Source organism: Neomonachus schauinslandi, chromosome 9 (assembly GCF_002201575.2).
Source record: "Neomonachus schauinslandi chromosome 9, ASM220157v2, whole genome shotgun sequence".
Classification (NCBI taxonomy): Eukaryota; Metazoa; Chordata; class Mammalia; order Carnivora; family Phocidae; genus Neomonachus; species Neomonachus schauinslandi.
In genome coordinates, this window is record NC_058411.1 from 57,449,068 (window position 1) to 57,470,333 (window position 21,266).

The 21,266-nt window shown below is 40.2% G+C and overlaps 1 non-coding gene across 1 annotated transcript; it reads right to left on the reverse strand.

Annotated features, from left to right (window-relative positions):
* Nucleotides 1-2,986: 2,986 nt before the first annotated feature.
* LOC123325933 lies at nucleotides 2,987-3,112 on the reverse strand. The gene has a single exon (XR_006540766.1). It is a non-coding gene; the product is annotated as a small nucleolar RNA SNORA5 (small nucleolar RNA).
* Between the last annotated feature and the right edge of the window lie 18,154 nt (nucleotides 3,113-21,266).

Sequence of the window (21,266 nt, forward strand, 5' to 3'; positions counted from 1 at the left end):
TAAATGCAATAGTCTACAGGCTGCACAGGCATCCTCCGGCTAATCTAGTTCTTTACACTAAGCAGCTGATAAGAACAACTCCTCAGTGTGTTGAAGATGATGCTTGCAGGTCTGTTCTGGGATGGATGCCTCTGTTCAGCTGATACTGTCTGCATTCCGGTCCTGGTGGAATTGACTAGGATTTTTTAATTTGTTATTTTTTTCAGGAAATCATTTCTAATGGCATATTTTTCAATCTCTGATGATGGGACTGATCAAAGGTCACTTTGCTCATAATTTTGTTGATTTAGAGATGCTGTTTCCTTCTCTGTAAAATGTTGCTTTTCCAAGCTGTGGAAACCCAAGATATTTGCAGGTTAGTGACTTGGGAGAAAGGAGGCTTTTAAGTAGAGAGAGTTAAAAGTTGTCTTGGTAAAGTCGATAACCTACTGTATGCTTTCCTTATCCCACATGAAAGTGTACCCTGGGTCCCCTGGTTCATATGGGTGGGGGTCAGGCCGAGGAGCTCTGAATTCCTTGTGCTCCTATTTGTATTCTCTTCTGTATTAGGGTGCTCCAGAGAAGCAGAACCAATAGGATTTCTATATCTATATCTATCCCTATCTCCATCTCTCTTTGTCTGTCTCTATGTCAAGATATAGCTCAAGCGGAGAGAGAGTGAATTAGCTCTTACTCTACCTTTTTGTTCTATCCACGTCCCCAGTAAATTGAATGATGCTCTACACTGGAGAGGGCCATCTACTATACTCAGTTCAACAATTAAAATGCTAATCTCTTCTAGAAACACCTTCACAGACACATCCAGAAATAATGTTTTACCAGCTATCTGGGCATCCCTTAGCCCAGTCTAGTTGACAGATAAAATTAACCATCATACCTTTCAACTCAGGAAACCACAACATTATACCCTAAATCCTGCCTTAAAGCATTGCACTTGGCCTGTGTCTGCTCCATAACTCAGACTTGACTTCTGGGATTTAAGAGTAGGGTTTCTAGTTGAGCCACAGGGCTCAAGGACCTTCAGCTTTTATTACAGAGTCCAGTTGAGGGCCCTCCCGAGCAGTAGTCCTGGTCCTGACCTTCCACAGTTGCCAATACTGGGAATGGACTTAAACAACAAATCCTGCAGTTCTTTCTCAATCCGAGTTTGCTCTCTTTCCTGCACTGGGCTGTGTGTCCTCCATGAGGTTAAAGCCCGTGTCTGTTTTCACTCAACATTATTTCCACAGAGTCATGATACAGAATAAATAAACGCACGAATGAGTTGACAGCATGAAAATGACCAAAAAACCCAGTAAACATATAAAAATATATTAATATCACATTGTTAAACACTAATTATCAATTATTAATTAAGTTGCATATAGTGTTGGATTTAATAGAAACAAGGTTATGAAACCAGATGACTCGAGTTCAGATGTTAGCCCTGACTTAATAGCTGATGGTGACTTATTAACTCTTTAAAACTTTGATATCTTAACTTTCAAATGAAATGATACATGTAAATGCATGGCATTTGGGAGGCAATAATTTCTCAATAAATGTTAGCTTTAATTTCTGTACTATATCAAACATAGAAAAGAAATACTTTGTTTTTTATTTTTTTATTTTTATTTTTTTAAAGATTTTATTTATTTATTTGAGAGAGAGAATGAGATAGAGCATGAGAAGGGGGAGGGTCAGAGGGAGAAGCAGACTCCCCGCTGAGCAGGGAGCCCAACGCGGGACTCGATCCAGGGACTCCAGGATCATGACCTGAGCCGAAGGCAGTGGCTTAACCAACTGAGCCACCCAGGCGCCCAAGAAATGCTTTGTTTTTTAAAGAAGAAAAGATAAAATACTTAGTGGCAAACCAGTGACAAAATTGACATAATCTTTCTGGAGAAAAAGTTGACCAATAAAAAACAAAAGCATTAAAATGTGCTTATTCTTTGATCAAGTATTTTCATGTTTAGGATATGCTATAACAAAATAAATAGGCATGTCTAAAATATGCATGTAGGGGCGCCTGGGTGGCTCAGTCGTTAGGCATCTGCCTTCGGCTCAGGTCATGGTCCTAGGGTCCTGGGATCAAGCGCCACATCGGGCTCCCTGCTCGGCGGGAAGCCTGCTTCTCCCTCTCCCACTCCCCCTGCTTGTGTTCCCTCTCTCGCTATGTCTCTGTCAAATAAAAAAATAAAATAAAATAAAATATGCATGTAAAGAATATCTCATAACTCTTATTTCTAATTATAAAAAAGACAAATATTCAGGAACAGGTAGATTTTCTAGGTAGGTTTTTAAGATCAGCAAATAGAAATATATATATTTTTAAAGATTTTATTTATTTGAGAGAGAGAGAGAGCAAGAGAGAGAGCACAAGCCATGGGGCAGAGGGAGAGGGAGAAGCAGACTCTCCGCCGAGCAGGGAGCCTAATGTGGGGCTCGATCCCAGGACCCCGGGATCATGGCTTGAGCCGACGGCAGATGCTTAACTGACTGAGCCCCCCAGGGACCCCAGAAATATGTATTTTTGAATGGGAAAGTACCCATAAAAGGCCAAGTGGAAAAGCAGATGAAAAACCATCAGAAACAATATGGTACATCACAACTCAGATGAACTAATGGCCCTTGTAAACTGAATACATCTAAAATCACACTTGTGATTCTCTCAATGTTTTCCTTTCCTGGTGTTCCTATTTCTGTAAATTACACTACTTAGCTAAAATCCTTACATTCCCATATTATATAGTTATTTATTATCTATTTCCATTGCCAGTATGTTAGTTCCATGGGAGCAGACATTTTAGCTGTTATGTTCATAGTAATATTGCCAATACCAAGAACAATGACTACCACATAGTAGGCAATCAATAAATATTTGTTGATTAATTGCATGAATGACTACTTAAATACATTAAGTAGAAAAGGATGACAAAAATGTTATCAGGGATTAACTAGAAGGCAGAATATTGGTATTATTTTATTTTGTTTGTTTGTTTGTATGCCTTTTCTGCAGCTGAACTTATCCCCAGGTCCCAGGGCCCAGGGACCATGAGCTGCAGGCCTTGCTGTGGCCGTTTGGCCAGTTCCTGCCATGATGGGGACGGGGGCTCGGTTTGACTCGACTGTGGTAACGGTGTTGTTTAGAGTTCTTTTGTATTTTGCAATTTTTCTCTCTAGTTAGAAGAAATTAAAATTGGTATAAAGAGCCTAATTTGTAAGCTACTGAATTTTAGGAAACCATGTACACTGTTGTTGTTAATGGTCAGGAAGAAAAGCAAAGAATGAAACTGGATAGTTTGCTGTAATGGAAGGTCTGTATTATTAACATATGAGAAGAAGATCTATCAAATTAATCATAAAAATTGACAGCAAAGAGAATCATTAAGGTCAACTATAATCCCACAGAACTAACGCCCGAGATGGCAATGGCAGTGTACTGTTCTCAGAGAAATCTTGCTTCATAAAAACTGGACCAGTACTCCTTTTTTTTTTTTAGAGATAGAGAATGTGGGGGGGGGGGGGGGGGGGGGGGGGGGGGAGGGGATAGGGGTGGGAGGGGCAGAGGGAGAGGGAGAGAATCTTAAGCAGGTTCTGTGCCCAGCTGAGAGCCTGACGTGTGGCTCGATCCCACGATCCTGAGATCATGACCTGAGCCGGAATCCGGACTTGCAAGTTCAACGGACTGAGCCACCCAGGAGCCCCTGGACCAGTACTCTTAAAACAAAATCACAGGTATTCAGTTAGGAAATTTTAGTTCCAACTTCCTTTATTCAAGTTACATATATTTTTTTACCTTAAAGTACATTCAGTTTTTGTTTTTCTGATTTGAGAAAAATAGTTGATGTTCTTTTTTTTTTTTTTTTAAGATTATTTATTTATTTGACAGAGAGAGAGAGAGAGACAGCGAGAGAGGGAACACAAGCAGGGGGAGTGGGAGAGGGAGAAGCAGGCTTCCCACCGAGCAGGGAGCCAGATGCGGGGCTCGATCCCAGGACCCTGGGACCATGACCTGAGCCGAAGGCAGACGCCTAACGACTGAGCCACCCAGGAGCCCCAGTAGTTGATGTTCTTTATGAGGTTAAAATTTCTATTGTGGTGAATGAGGCCAAGGTTGTAGACCTTACATACACCCCACAAAGTATATGATATGTTTGTAAATTCTTTACCCAAAAATGGTCTTTGCAGCTCTTTTCTGTGTTTACATTGTTTTTATACTGTATTAGAAGTTCCTAGTGGGCTAACAAAGTACGATTTTGTTATTAACCTTGGTCAAGTACCATGCACATCTCTAGGCTTCAAAATGTTATGTTTTTTTTAAAAGAAAAAAATCTCTGAACACATGGAGAATGGGATAGAAAGAATAATTTGCAAGGAAGAGTGCAAAACAATTTTCCTTTCATAATACATTATTACTGCATTGTGTACCCTGGGGTACTAAATATGAAACAGCCTGGATGATACATGTTTGTTAAATCCAACAGATAATGGCATATCTCTTGCTGTACTAAACAAGAAATACAATTCATTTGGATAGTGTCACTGAAGTAATATTACCTCCAGCATTAGAAACATGATGTTTCTCTGAGCATATGCAATTATTTCATAGAAATCAAACTACTGTATGTGGTTGTTATAAGATAGTTTCTATCATGTGCCTAGTCGTTCTTAAGATTCAAGTTTAAAGCTGTCAACATGGCTGAAAACATGCATATTTAGTTATTAGGTAGCGTTTGGAAATACAGACCATAGGTATTACTGATAATGCTTTGGGGGTAATTTAGGTGCAATTATGAAATTTTTATTGCTATTTGTTGTTTTTCAGAACAGCACATTTTGTCAGATGTTTATAAAACAATTCTAATAGGGCCAAACAGGCTTTCCTGTTTTATTCCATGATATGTCACTGTGGTATTATGTGCTTCCAAAGGACCTAAGAATTATCATAATAATGATGAGGATAATAACATGTTCTTAGAGCAAAACTCATGTAGCAGACTTGGTATTTGCTCAATTTTTCCTCCCTCCCTTCTTCCCGTCCTTCCTTCTTCCCTTCCTCCCTTCTTTCCTTCCTTCCTTCCTTCTTTTCTTTCAGTAGAAATTTATGGAATGCCCACTAGGTCTTAAGTCCTGTGCTGGCTTCTGGGAATAGAGTGAGGGAATTAAACAGATATGATCTCTGTTCTTGTGGAACTTATAAACCAGAAGAAGAAACAATTATTCATTGATTCAACATATATTTATTGGGCAGCTAATATGCCAGACATACTACAGCAGTGAAAGCTACAGACAAGGGCAATGAGGTGGAAAGCACTTGGTAGGTTCCAGGAATGGTAAGTAGGCTGGCACAATCAATAGATTGGATTGGGCCAAAGAGGAAACAGAAAGGAGGCTGTAGCAGGCATATAGGTGAGAGATGATGGTGGCTGGAAATGGGGCAGTGGTAGAGCAGACGGAGAGAAGAGGACAAATGCAAAATTCACTTAGGTGGTCGAATTGACAGGATGTTCAGGGAGTACCTCAAAATATTAAGGTCTTTAACTGTGCTGATCCCCCAAAGTCTAGTCCAAATCTGATTATCCGTAAACCTATCTCTGATGATTTGCAGTTAAGAAAGACCATTGTTGGGCGCCTGGGTGGCTCAGTTGGTTAAGCGACTGCCTTCGGCTCAGCTCATGATCCTGGAGTCCTGGGATCGAGTCCCACATCGGGCTCCCTGCTCGGCGGGGGGTCTGCTTCTCCCTCGGCCCTCTTCCCTCTCGTGCTCTCTGTCTCTCATTCTGTCTCTCTCAAATAAATAAATAAAAAATCTTTAATAAAAAAAAAAAGAACATTGTTTATCGCATATGTGGTCAGCTTTATGTCCACTGTAACAAGTCTATACTAGATTTTGCTTTGTAACATTTTCCTTATGCACTAGCTGGCTTGTTTTTGAAACTCTGTTACATATAAATTATTCTAATTATAATAAACATGGGTCAGTAAACTATTAAGGATTTGTTAATGATGTTAATGATGGGAATTTTTTTTTAATAGGAAGTCAGTTCCACTACCTCCTGGCACCACTTTTATTTTTTTAAATTTATTTAATTAATTAATTAATTTGACAGAGACACAGCGAGAGAGGGAACACAAGCAGGGGGAGTGGGAGAGGGAGAAGCAGGCTTCCTGCTGAGCAGGGAGCCAGATGCGGGGCTCGATCCCAGGACCCTGACCGAGCCACCCAGGCGCCCCCTGGCACCGCTTTTAAATAGATCCTTTGTCAGGACACAAATCATATAAAAGGAACAGAACTCGGGCTTTCCGAGTAAATTGTTCTATTTCCTCTACAGCTTTTTTTTTTTTTTTTTTAGATTTTATTTATTTATTTGACAGAGAGAGACACAGCGAGGGAGGGAACACAGGCAGAGTGAGTGGGAGAGGGAGAAGCAGGCTTCCTGCTGAGCAGGGAGCCTGATGTGGGGCTTGATCCCAGGACCCTGAGATCATGACCTGAGCCGAAGGCAGACGCTTAACGACTGAGCCACTCAGGCGCCCCATCCTCTACAGCTTTTAACCTGTAAGTCTTTTAACCTGTAAGTCTTTTATTTGGAACTCAGATAAACCATCAGAGATCCCTAATATAGTACAGAGTCCTAGCACTAAGTAGACTTAAGGAAAAGAGGCTTTCTTAACTTCATCTTGCTTTTTGATTTGTTTGTAGACCTTTATCATAATTCCTCTGTCCTTGAAATCCTTTTTGGACCTTATTCTATACTTTATGGAAAATAACAAAAGAATTATTCCCCAGAATTATGAGAATAATCTCATCAGCTTTCAGCAAGACAGTTTTAAAGTGGGTAATACTGAATTCTCTATCTCAGCAACGACATTTCATCTTCCGTGGAATCTTCATGTGTGTGATTTGCAGAGGTCGTCATTAAATAGTATGACAGAAAAAGGGACATGGCTGGAGATGAGGCCAAAGAGGGATGGATCTTGACAGATTGGAACTAACTTCAAAAGAGGAGAAAATTGATTTGGGGTTGTATCAAGTGTACTTGGAAATAGAGGGTGTAGTCTTTATTATCCCATGAGTATATTAGTCTTCATATATCACTAAGTCCTTTGGGAAGAATGGCTACTACTGCAGATATGCTTATCACATCAGATTTGTCTAACATGTTATTTGCTACAGACTTTTATTCTTTTAGGTCAAGGTGGCATATGAATCCATTTTAGGTCTGTTTTAAGGCCTTATCTCAGTCAAAAAAAAATTGGTATTAAGGTCACAAAGTCTGTAGAGCAAGCCTTGGAGAAAGGTGTGTATTGTTCCAGCTTGATTGTTACTAGAATGTAGACGCAGGACTTCCTACCGTGAGATTAATGAAAATACCACCTGCCATTGCTCACATTACTGGGTGATTTATTCTCTCCATAAGGGATGGGAGTAAAATTCAAAGAACAGCAAAGAATGCTTAAAAGGATTCATTGGAAATGATGAAATAGTGGGACTTCTAAATAGAATCATAAAGGTTAGATGTGTAAGAAATCTCAGATGCCATTTAGTCCTGTCTTTTCATTTTACTGAGAATCACAGATGGGGACAAACTCTCCTTTTGCTCAGAATCATAACCCAGAATCCCTGTCTCAGGGCTTTTACTGGTTAGTTCAGAGCAGGGCTAAAACTCAGGGAGGGTCATGACTTCCTTTCTCCTGTTCTTTGTGTCACATTGATCTATCTTGAATCTTGAGCCATTACTTACTAAAACTAACTGTAAGGTGCCTGCTTATCTGACCTATTTCTTACCACTTCTCCCTGCACCATCTCTGCTTGCTGGTGAATCTAATCAGCTCATAGAGCTGATATACCGGCTTATGTTGCCTCTTACCTTTGTCATATTATTACTCATTCCTGGAGAACCCTGTGCCCTTTCCCTGCCTGTCAGTGTGCAGTCTACTCTATTTGACATTCTACTCGGCTCAGGCAAATCCCACTTCTGCCATGGAGATTTCCCTGACTACTCAGCCATGACAGATTTATGGTTTCGGAATTTCTTAAGTCCTTATAGTTTATAACAGTGGCTCCCAAGTCCAGCTACTTTTCAAAATCAACTGGGGAGGTTTTTTTTTAAGATACTAAATTTTATTTTAAATGTAGATTCTTGAGCCCTACTTTCAAGATTCTATTTTGAGATAGGTCTGGAGTGGAGCCCTGGAATCTACATTAATCACCACCCCCTCCACACACAAAAAATTCCCCAAATGATTTTGACGAGCAGATGGACTTGGGAACCAATGATCTAAAATATGTAAGAATTTAAAGTTTGAACACTTTTTTTTCATGTGAGTTTGTTTTCTATTCCAACTTATAACGTGACCTGTAATGAATGTGGTTAAGGATGGTGGGAAAGGGAGGAAGGTGGTAAGACTTGTTTGCAAAAAGGAGTAGGGTCTGCTTGCAAAACAAGTCTTGAGAAGCACATTTCTTGAAACGCTAGCTATTCTGGTGAAAGTTAAAATGAAAGGAGACTCCTAAAAAAGATACTTGTTCCACAAAGCTGTTAGTTATAGAAACATCATTTGATAATGCAAAAGAAAAAAATACTTTAAAATCTAGCACAGCTGATATAGTATAAGTGAGTATGTATTCAGTTTGGGTCTTAGCAAAAACTTTTGGGGACTATATCCTTTTCTTTTTTGTCATTCAATTGAAGTATAATTAACATATAGTGTTATAGTAGTTTCAGGTATACACTGTAATGATTCAATAATTCTATGCATTTCTCAGTGCTCATCATGATACTTGTACTCTTTTTTTTTTTTTTTAAGATTTATTTATTTGAGAGGGAGACAGAGCACGAGCAGGGTGCAGGGAGAGGGAGAAGCAGGGTCCCCACTGAGCAGGGAGCCTGACGTGGAGCTCAATCCCCGGACCCTGGGATCATGACCTGAGCTGAAGGCAGACGCTTAATCAACTGAGTCATGCAGGCGCCCCATGATATGTGTACTCTTAATCCCTTTTACCTATTTCACCTATTCTCCCTCCACCTGCCCTTCAGCAATCACTAGTTTGTTCTCTGTCTTTGAGTCTATTTTTTTGTTTGTCTCTTTTTTCTTTGCTCATTTGTTTTGTTTGTTTCTTTTTTTTAAGATTTTATTTATTTGAGAGATGGAGCACAAGCAGGTGGAGGGCAGATGGAGAAGGAGAAGTAGACTCTCTGCTGAGCAGGGAGCCCAACTTGGGGCTCTGTCCCAGGACTCTGGGATCATGACCTGAGTCGAAGGCAGATGCTTAACTGACTGAGCCACCCAGGCGCCCCTCATTTATTTTGTTTCTTAAATTCCACATATGAGTGAAATCAGAGTGTCTTTCTCTGACTTTTTGCACTTAGCATTATATCTTCTAGGTCTATTCATGTTGTTGCAAATGGCAAGATCTCATTCTTTTTTTATGGCTGAATAATATTCCATTATATCTTTACCCATTCATCTACTGATGGATGTTTGGGCTACTTCCATAATTTGGCTATTGTAAATAATGCTGTAATAAACACAGGGGTGCATATCTTTTTGAATTAGTGTTTTCATATTCTTTGGGTAAATACCCAGTAGTGGAATTACTGGATCATATGGTAATTCTATCTTTAAATTTTTGAGGAGCCTCCATACTGTTTTCCATAGTGGCTGCACCAATTTGCATTTCCACCAACAGTACACAAGGATTACTTTTTCTCCACATTCTCAGCAACACTTGTTGTTTCTTGAGTTTTTGATTTTAGCCATTCTGACAGGTGGGAGATGATACCGCATTGTGGTTTTGATTTGCATTTCTCTAATGATTAGTGATAGCATCTTTTCATGTGTCTGTTGGCTATCTGTATGATTTTAGAAAAATGTCTATTTAGATCCTCTGCCCATTTTTAATCAAATTATTATTTTTGATTTTGAGTTTTATAAATTTTTTATATATTCTGGATGTTAACCCCTTATCAGATATATCACTTGCAAATCTCTTCTCCCAAGGCAGTAGGCTGCCTTGTCTTTTTGTTGATTTAGACCATACTAGTAAGGATACAGTAACTACTTGCTGAATGAATACATTTGATAACACTTATGAAAGTGAGACTGGGTTAAAAGATTTAAGGAATGACAATAAAAAACTTAAAAAGGAAGAAATGGTTTTAAATGAAGTACAATAAGGATTAAATTTGGATGGGTGCCTGGGTGGCTCAGTTGATTAAGCGTCTGACTCTTGATTTTGGCTCAGGTCATATCTCAGGCTTGTGAGATTGAGCCCCACGTTGCCGGTCTCCCCACTCAGCAGGGAGTCTGCTTGAGATTCTCTCTCCCTCTCCTTCTGTCCCTGCCCCCAAGATAAAAAAAAAAGGATTAAATTTGGAAATAGAGAACCTAGTCCATATAGATCAAGGACCCAAGCTCAAAGGCCTTCAGCATTAGCAGAGCATCTAAAAAGAGTGAAGTGCAGATAAGACTTTAGTCAGTTGCAAGGATTCTGGTGGCCTGGGAAGTGTATGCTAGCCTAGAGGCATTCAAATCCATAACAAAACAATCACAAACACCCTGCAAAAAACCCACTTCTAAATGTAGAGCAGAATTCTGCTCCTTCTGTCAGTTTGCAAGTGCTGATACCATAAAAAATCTATGGAAATGCAGTTGTAGTCCTTCTAATTACTTTTATAAACATAAAAATGTGTGGTATAAGTCACAGAAAGTGCACTGACCATGGAAGGAGTTTGGCCCTTTTGGGTTCTGGAAGAGTCTTTTGCACTGAACAGTCTGTGGCTTTGGACCAACTAATTAGCTGTTGTGGGCCTCAAGTCATTCACCCCTTGGTTGTAGATAAAAATGTCACTCTCTGGGGTACAGACAGATGTTTTTAACTCTCTAGAGTAAAGGTGCCCTATAAAGTTGAAAATAACTGATAGGATACTGTAGAGCATTTAGACTTCTTAGAAAAAAATCTCTTTATATGTGTATTTTGTTCCTCCTTTTTTCTGCCTGAAGTAGACATAGCTTCCACCAAATCTCTCATTTTAATCCATGTCCTATCCAGAAGAAATGCATAATGAATGTATTGATGAATTACCATGCAAGCTGAGAAGCTGCATGCTGGCTTGCTTGAGGATTCAATTAAAATTGAGCAATATTATTTTGAATAATCAAATGCTGTTTTGAATAAGTAATTCAAGTAAACAAGGCAATTAGTAAAAAAGTGATGGTGATGAAGTTGAGTGGGAGCAATTCTTATATGTATATATGAAATATAATTTTTATACATATTTTAAATATAATTTCAGAATTGAAAAAATAATAGCTTGTTGGAATGGAAAAGTTTATATTGGAAATAATAATTTCCCCAAACAGCTAGGAAGTCTTTTAAATTTGCAGCCATTCTATAATCCTCCTTGATAAAAAGGTTTAATGAAGTTCATAATGCTGTATTCAGTACCAATGTAAAAGATTGTCCCCGTCCTATGGCCCGGTCTAGAGCTAATATAAAAGTCTGGACTGTATCTGTACCACATTAAACAACTGTATGTATAATCCAAGAAAGCATTCATGTGATAGGTAAGTAATTCAGACATCCATTCTCTTCTTCTCTCTCTGCCTCTGTCTCTGTTTCTGTCTCTCTCTTTTTCTCCTTCTTGGAACTGGCTCAGGTAATTGTGGAAGCTGACAGGTCCAAAATCTGCAGGGTAGACTGGCAGGCCGGGGACTCAGGGAAGAGATGATACTGCAGTTCAAATCTGAAGGCAGTCTTTTGGCAGAATTCCCTCTTCTTTGGGGAGGTCGGTCTTTTTTATTTTATTTTATTATCATTCTTCTTTTAAATTTGAGTATAGTTGACACACAATGTTACATTAGTTTCAGGTGTACAATATTGTCATTCAGTAATTCTATATGTTATGCTAGGCTCACCCCAGTGTAGTTACGATCTGTCACCATTGAATGGTATTACAATATTGTTGACTATATTCTCTATGCTCTTTTATTCCGTGACTTTTCATTCCATAACTGGGAGCCTGTATCTCCCACTCCCCTTCACCCATTCCCCACCCCCCCCACCTCTCTGGCAACCACAAGTTCTCTGTATTCATAGGTCTGATTCTTCTTTTTGTGGTTATTCGTTTTTTTTATTTTTAAAAAATATTTTATTTATTTATTTGACAGAGAGAGACGCAGTGAGAGAGGGAGCACAAGCAGAGGGAGCGGGAGAGGGAGAAGCAGGCTTCCCACTGAGCAGGGAGCCTGATGTGGGGCTGGATCCCAGGACCCTGGGATCATGACCTGAGCCGAAGGCAGACGCTTAACAACTGAGCCACCCAGGCGCCCCTGTTTTGTTTTTTAGATTCTACCTAAGTGAAATCGTATGGTATTTGTCTTTCTCTGTCTGACTTCTCTCACTTATTTCATAATACCCTTCAGGTCCATCCAGGTCAATCTTTTTTTTTTAAGACCTTCAACTGATTGGATGAGGCCCAGCCACATTATTGAGGATAATGTGCTTTACTTCTAGTCGGCTGATGTAAATATTAATCGCATTAAAAACACCTTCACAGAATCATCTAGAATAACATTTGATGAAATAGCTGTGTACTATGCCCCAGCCAAGTTGACACATAAAATTAACCATCATGATCTGCTATGTATTTGTGTAGCCCTCCTTCAAATCCTTATTGAAATGAGGTAGGTTATAAAATGTACCTGAGGTTAAACATGGTTTTTCTTTTTAGTTATTTCTAAAAGCCGTACCTGGCACAACCGTTAGTTTCCTTAAGCCCCACCCTGTCTTCTTTGGGATGGCTCTTATTTCATCACCCCGGCATTGAAAAGCTGTATGTAGTTAGGAGCTGCAACCATCCATCCCTGTGGTGGCAAACAGGTGTTTCTATTTATGCCTTCCACTGGATATGCCTCTCTCTGGAGTTTTGAAAAACCTGGATATCAATTACTATTTTTTTAAAGATTATTTATTTATTTATTTATTTATTTGACAGAGAGACAGCGAGAGAGGGAACACAAGCAGAGGGAGTTGCAGGCTCCCCAAGAACCAGAGAGCCCGATGCAGGGCTCCATCCCAGGACCCTGGGATCATGACCTGAGCCGAAGGCAGACACTTAACGACTGAGCCACCCAGGCACCCCCAGTTATATAACTATTAAGTAAACACTTAAACTTCTGTTTTCTAGTTGTCTTACTTAAGACCCTTGGTTGCAATTATCAGGAACACATTGCTAATTCTTTAAGCAAGAAGAAAGTTTATAAGGAGGATTCAAGCAAAATTAGGGTGGCTTGTGTTATTCAAAACTAAAGAGAAATAAATAATTGGTAAAAAACCTGGAAGTGAACCACATACTGTGATCATGAAGGTTCTTACTATCTCATAGCAACTAGACCAGGAAGTTCTTCTTTATGTCTAATCTAAATTCTTGCTGCTGAAATTTAAGTAGTTCTTCTTCTGTGTGACTAATAGTAGAAGAGAAACTTTTCATCTAAGGGTAGGAAGCATCTCTGGGTCAGGTGTTTATCACCAGGCTAAGAGGCTGTGGCCAGGAGAGCAGGATCTACAGTAAAAATATAGCTTTTGGGGGCCGTGTGTGTGTGTGTGTGTATGTGTGTGAGGATAAGGTGGAGGAGTGTGTGAGGAGAAGGTGGAGGAGAAGGGAAGGGACAAAGAGACATTCAGGTGGGATATTTCTCAGAGAACAGATGCTTGGATTGGGCAGACACAATAAACCTTGCTATGATGGCTTTCCCTCTTATAATTGGTAGTTTTATATAACTGATAAGCCACTTAGAATAATAATAAAGAAAAAGGTCTAATATTAGGGTGTGGAAGTGTTCTTGAAAGATCTACTAGTCAATCTCCTCACCCTACTTTCCTAAGAAATGTTTTTATTAAATATTGTACTGACTGTGAGAATAAAGAGTAGCAATATATAATGTAAAACATAAAGCTCCCCCATTGCCAATATCAGCCTCCACACCCTCACCCCAGTGCCATTCACTAGAGGTGAAATGTTGCTCTGTTTGGTAGGTGGCCTACAGATATTTCCTTTAAATGTATAACTGTCTTTATTCATAAAACATCCGTAGCATATACATCTGTACCAATCAGGATCTTTTTAGCTGCAAGTGAGGGAAAACTTAGTTCAAGCTAGCTAAATTTATGAGGATATTTCTTACCTTAATTGCAGGAAGTCTGGGGTAGGGTGTCTCCAGGCACAATATGATCAGGGCAGGTCAGATTCGTGTGATTATTTTTTTTTTAGTTCTGCCTCCTACATATGTTGGCCGGTCTTCAGATAGCTTTCTTCATGGTGACTGGATGGCTCTCAGAGCATCTGGGTCACATGCCTCCTTGTTCATAGCGGGTCAGAGAGGGAGAAAACTTACTTCAGTCATGGAATCATTTGGATCAGCTTAAATCTTGTGCTCATCTCTGGGCCGATAGCATTATGGAGCACTGCCACATGCTGATTGGTTTAAGGCTGGATTCCTGACCCATCACTGATGAGGGGGATTGGGTTACCATGATCAGATTGGACTAATCAGAATCCACCCCTGAAGGTGGAATAGGGTCAATTTCTGCTGAGTCACATGATCTATGTAGGGAAAACATGAATACACGTTGAGATGGAGGCAGGAGAGGATAGCTGTGGTGTAGGCAACCAGCAATGTCATTTAAATGCTTGTCTGTGAGCATATAACATGTACGTTATTCTTTCCCCCCACCAGAAGACCATATTGTACATTTGATTTGTTTTTTTCAAGTAGGGAATTATTTTGAAATTTTTATTTTTTTTTATTTTTAAAGATTTTAATTTATTTATTTGACAGAGAGAGAGACAGCGAGAGAGGAAACACAAGCAGGGGGAGTAGGAGAGGGAGAAGCAGGTTTCCCGTGGAGCAGGGAGCCCGATGTGGGGCTCGATCCCAGGACCCTGGGATCATGACCTGAGCCGAAGGCAGGCGCTTAACGACTGAGCCACCCAGGCACCCCTTACTTTGTAATTTTTGAGCTAAGAACTGAAGATTAGAACTTGCAGATTTACAAGGAATGGGGTCATTAGGATGTTTATGAAAAGCAGAAATAGATAATTTCATAGAACCTGACTAGGAACAGTGGCCAAGAAAGGATGATATTTTAGGATATTAGTGATTGATACTACCTCAGGGCAGTGGGGGCAACATAGAGGATATCTGAGGGGAGGGGGGAAGTGCTGCTCTTGTGAGGGTGCATTTGAAGTCTCCTCATTGCCTCTTACTGCTGCCAGGCTGCTGTCAACTAGTCATTCTCTTATCATCCCTGCTTGGCCACCTGCCTGGGTCCTGAAATGGCAATATATCAGGTGGTAGGTGATAGTTTGATTTTAGCCATATCTTTTTTTTTTTTTAAAGATTTTTAAATTTATTTTTATTTGAGAGAGAGAGAGAATGAGAGAGAGGGAGCATATGAGAGGGGGGAGGGTCAGAGGGAGAAGCAGACTCCCTGCTGAGCAGGGAGCCCGATGTGGGACTCGATCCTGGGACTCCAGGATCATGACCTGAGCTGAAGGCAGTCGCTTAACCAACTGAGCCACCCAGGCGCCCTTGATTTTAGCCATATCTTGATGATAGCAAGGTTACTGATACTACTGAAGAAAGTCCATCTAATTTTTCCAGATATTGCTGGCCATTAGAAACTTGAATTTCTATAGTTTATATTAGTGAAATATAATTCATTCCAGATCCTTGACTATATTGTCCGGCTCAGTCATTAGCAAACGGGCACACACACATGCCAAAGCTGATCGTACTCCAAGACGCAGGTGGTTCCCAGTGTACCCAGGGTGACACTCGCTTTCTCTTCTGCATCATTCTTCAGCAGTTAGAGTGGAATACGGGGATCCTCGCTGAAGTCGTCTCTGATGGCTCTGACTCAGAGATGGGTAGATGACAGGGTCATGGAAAGCCAGGGACAGTGTGGTAGATGGCGTGCACCGCATAGGGGCAGTGACTTTTCTGTGAGGGAGGAGGAGTAATGGTCTGAAGAGGCGTTGTGAGTGGGGAGTCTCCTATACCATTCTCAGCACTGAGGGATAATGGAACGACGAGCAGCCTTTCCCTGGTGAGTTGCTGGAGAAGTGGAGTCTTTCATGGGGAGACAGGAAAAGAAGGCAGGGTTCAGAGGGGCTGTTGGTACGTGACTGCTCACAGAGAAGCAAGCCTCAGCTGGGTCTCAGCACACAGGCTGCCGAGGGTGAGGGAACAGGGTTCTCAAGGCGGTCACCAGGAGTCGGGGCTCTTACTCATGCTCCCTGGGCATCAGGTGGAGGTGAAAATACCAAACTGGCAAGTCTGTTGTGAGGATCAACTACAGTTGCCCGCCCGGACATATCCTTTGTTTTGAAATTGTTGTTTCCCAACCCTGCATCATAATGTGAACGTTGATTCCCTAAGTGAAGCTGATCTCATCTATGGAAAAAAGATTCTTGGCTTCTGCCTTTTTCCCTTTATTGCCACTCTCTATCATACCTCTGCCTAAAGAAAAGAGGTCAGTGATTTGGCCACCCCATTGTTGAACTGTTGCCAACTCTTTTTTTCCCCCAGGTTCATAATTTCTTGTACAAATTGAGTATCACGTGATGGGTTGACATTAGCTTCTCCAGGCATGGGAACTTAACAGATGAGGTACAGGTTAAAATCTGTTTATTTTGCTTTACAGCTGGTGTTTCTTTTTAGATCTTACTTGAAGTATAAGACCATCAAAGCAATGCCTCCTTGTGCGGCCAGTACACAATTCGTTCTGCGTGTGCGAGTGTAAGTGTTGAAATATTTTTTGATACCGGTGAAATGGAATTGGGCATCAGTTTCTGGACCTGCCATGATTTCAATCTGAAAAAGGCACCAATTCCTCTGGTTGTCAAACTGTTGCCAACTCTTGGTATATGCACAGCATTGTGGAGTACTCCCAAAGCTCTAATTGCTTTATAAAACCTTAAAATCCCTTAGTGATGCTTATCAACCCCTAATATTAATGGATAATGATGAAAACCATAGATGTCTCCCCATAACTGATAGCATAAAATCAGTCGAGTCTGAGCCATCCTTTTTTGCTAGGAAATGTCATAAAATTATGGAAGTAAAGTACGATGTTTTCCAACATTTATCTTGTGAAAAATTTTCTGTATTTTTTAATACTAAGTTATCATGCCTACCTGTTTTATAGTAATAACATCTAATGCAATTGGTTGAACTATATCTGAGGAAAAGAAAACAGAAAAATTTCAAGAACTTTAAAAAATTTTTAATTTATTTTTTTAAAGATTTTATCTATTTGAGAGAGAGAGAGAGAGAGCGCACAAGCAGGGGGAAGGGCAGTGGGAGAGAGACAAGAGACTCTCCACTGAGTGGGGAGCCCAACACTGGGCTGGATCTCAGGACCCTGAGATCATGACCTGAGCTGAAGTCAAATGCTTAACCAAGAGCCACCCAGGTGCCCCCAGTTTTTAATTTCATTTTTATTTTTCAATTGAAATGTCAGTGACACACATTTAAAACTTCATTTATAAATGTTTTTATAAGCCTGTCATAATATTGCTAAACAGGCTGCAGAGAATATGATAGAGTTTTTCGGATTGTGTAGGCACCAACCATTAAACCTTCAGCTTTGACTATGAAGATTAACACTACAGTCTCATCAGAGCATGCACATTGGGCTTCAGATCACTACCCCGGGGGGATGCTGAGAGAAGAAATTTGTGTTATATGTTCACTGTGAACTCAGTAAACACTCATGGCCACTTTAGTTTTGATTTTTAGTTGGAGGCAGGAAGTTTTTGCTTAACAGCTTTTGGTTGTTTAGAATCAAACTCCATGTCTGAATACATAGCAGTAAATATTGTATTCTTAGAAGTTTTCTGTTTAGGGGCACCTGGGTGGTTCAGTCCATCAAGTGTCTGACTCTTGATTTTGGCTCAGGTCATGATCTTAGGGTTGTGGGACTGAGCAGTTGGGCTCCATGCTGGGCGTGGAGCCTGATTAGGATTCTCTCTTTCTCCTTCTCCCTCTACACCTCACCCTGTCCCCCCCACCAAAAAAAAAGTTTTCTTTTTAAATTTAACAAATATTTACTGAGCACTTACTACATGCAAAGATTGACATTATAGGCTGGAAATATGGATAGGATACAAATCTATCCTTCAAGGAACTTAGCATTTAGTGGGAGATATTCATGCATTTTCAAATTTCAAATTGGATCTCAACAACATCTGTATGTGTATACATACATGTATAAAATGGTAAAAATATTATTTTTTTAAATAGCTAATACCGGAATTATATTTAAGAGGGTGATTACTTTCCCCAAAGAGGAATTTACTGATCTCCTTCTAGAGGCATATAAGCCTGTATTCTCAGAGCTGAATGAAAGAAGCTAAGGGTCCCATTGTTCACAGTGCAGAGTTCCACTTTTTCCCCTCTGTTTTAATTATATTTCAAGGTAGATTTTCCCAGAGTACAGAGCTCCTCCTGTTCAGCCTCTCCAGAAGTAAACCTGTCTGCTGCAAGGAGACCCGTGTCTCTACTCGATGCAGAATTTCAATAAAGCCTTCTGTTGTTACCCCTGTGTCATACCCCACCTATGAGGCAGGCTTTGTTTCTCATTCCTGAAAATTTCTTGTTCATCTGCTTACCAGCTTCCAAAATTTGTTAACATTACTGTCATTTCCTTTATCAGGCTCTTTAGTATTTAGGGTTTATTAATGTTACTTCCTTTACTTTTATTTTGGGGGCTTTGGGGAAGAAGCAGCGGTGATCTCTTTTGCACAAAAAATGTGTCCAATTACCTATGCTTAACCCTTGGGGGATCTTTGGGCATGGCACTGAGATCTGACACCTTTGTGGCATTGCTCCCAGACCACCCCATGTGTTGGTCAGAATGGTTCTTGGCATCTCTCATTCATGCTATATATTGACCCAGCTGGAAGTTTACTACTGAATAGCATGTGCCATATTCCAGGTCTGAAGGATATTATATCACTCTACGGGGATCTGTGTGACATTATTATAACTGAACCCCAGTCCATCTACAGCAAAGTTAATCACTGAGCCATCAGGTTTGCAGCAGGGAAAGGGCTTATTTGAGAAGCAGCCAAAGGAGGAGACAGGAGGGCAAGACTCAAATCTGCCTTCCTGAAGGGGGAGAGAAAAATCTTTTATAATCATAGGAGTTGTGATTCCATACATATCGATGACAAGAATGGGGAAACTTATGAATTGGAATAGGAAACTTATGAGGAAAGATGGAGCATGTGCATTAAGCAAACATATATGTAACATACATCCAATATTCACTTTGGGGTGGAGACTTAGTATCAGAAAGAGTCAAAATTCAGCCCCTGATATTAAGAGTTTATCTTAGGACAAGGAGAAGGGGCTATGGGCATGCTCCAAGAGCTGGTATAAACTGGATGGGCTCATTATCTCAAGTAAGGAGTGCAGGGCCTTGCTTGCCCATAGGCTGAAACCATATTAGTTGACCTTAAATCCAGGCTTCTTCAGAGACACCTAGTAGATTTGTTAGTGGGGTCCAAAAAGACACACTAGCTGATTAAGCAGAAACAATTCTCTGAAACACAAGCTTTAAATTTCCTGTTAGTTTCAACCTCATTAACTCTATGGAGCATGGTTTCAATCCCCCCTAAGTTATGATCATTCTTCAGTCTTGAAGGAATTGGGTTGGTGTCCACTCTTAGCTACTTTTCTTACCTCCTCTGGTAAGGTAGTTTCAGGTAAAAAGCGGTTTTGCAAATCTTAGCTGTACGCAAAATTCCCTTGATGATTAACATGCCTACGTGCAGGGCTAAACAGAAGTTCCTAATCTATAGATCACAGCAGCAAGAGAAATAGAAGCAACATGGAGTCAGACATGCTAAGCTTCTCCTTGTTACATTATATTTGTATCATAGGACCTTCCTCCATTTCCTAAATACTTGAATGGGCAAAGTAGTATCCTAAGTGGGGTATAAGATTTGAGCAAGACATGCAATTGCACTTTAAGGAGTCTAGACTCCAGGTACTCTGCTGGGGGAGCTAAGAACACACATAAGTAACTATAATACAACAAAGGAAATCCTAAGTGCTCTGTAGTAGGTCCTGAGAAGGTACTCTGAGAATTCAGGGGAGGAAAAAGTTAATAGTGATGGAAAAGACATGAAGATCAGAGATGAGTTGGCCTCTGACCTGGAGCAGAAAGATGAATAAAAAGGGCATTTCAGGTAGAGGGGAAAATATCAAAAAAGGACTGGAAGCATGACCACTTCAGTATTGTATTTACCAAATTCCACTGATTTTAAGATGCATATATTGGAAAACACTCAACTAATTTATATGTCATAGGAAAAAACCGACTCACAGTTAATCCATGATACGATTTTTTCTTCGTAATTTTTATTTCATGCTATTAAGAGAGTTCTTTTAGATTTATGTAATGTGGATTTTGCTATATTTTATTCTTGTGCATTTATAAAAAGGAAAATATAAACAAAATAATATTCCTAATAGGTTTTAAAATTTAAAATCTGACTCTTCTGAATCACTGTTCCATGTATAATTGATAATATCCATGTTCCTCTACACAGTATTATTTATCCTTGTATTTTTCAGCGCACTGGTGATGTGGCAGTTCTTTTTTTTTTTTTTTTAAGATTTTATTTATTTGTTTGAGAGAGAGAGAATGAGAGAGAGCACATGAGAGGGGTTAGGGTCAGAGGGAGAAGCAGACTCCCCGCCGAGCAGGGAGCCCGATGCGGGACTCGATCCCGGGACTCCAGGATCATGACCTGAGCCGAAGGCAGTCGCCCAACCAACTGAGCCACCCAGGCGCCCGATGTGGCATTTCTTAACAGGGTCTCCATTCTTGTCTTTGGAATTTTATTCCAAGCTACTGGACACCTGATCTGTACTTGACTTTACTGGGAGGTATCAAATAAATACCTTGATCTTACCAGAAGTTGTTAACTAAATATTTTCTGATGATGTCCGGGACTCATCTCCTTTATTTAAGTGGTCCTCATGTAATTTGTTCGCCTAAATGTTGAGGGGTTGAATATATGTTGTTTGGTCATGCCACTAAGAATAAGAACTCGGCACAAATGGACAGTGGCTATTGTCTTGCATGTGCAGGCCTGGCTGGCCTGGCTGGCAGTGGTCATAAGAGGCTGTTGCTGTAAGGCACACATCCTGAGTTTAGAAATGTTAATATATAAAAAAAGTAAACATTTTAGAATTGATGAAGT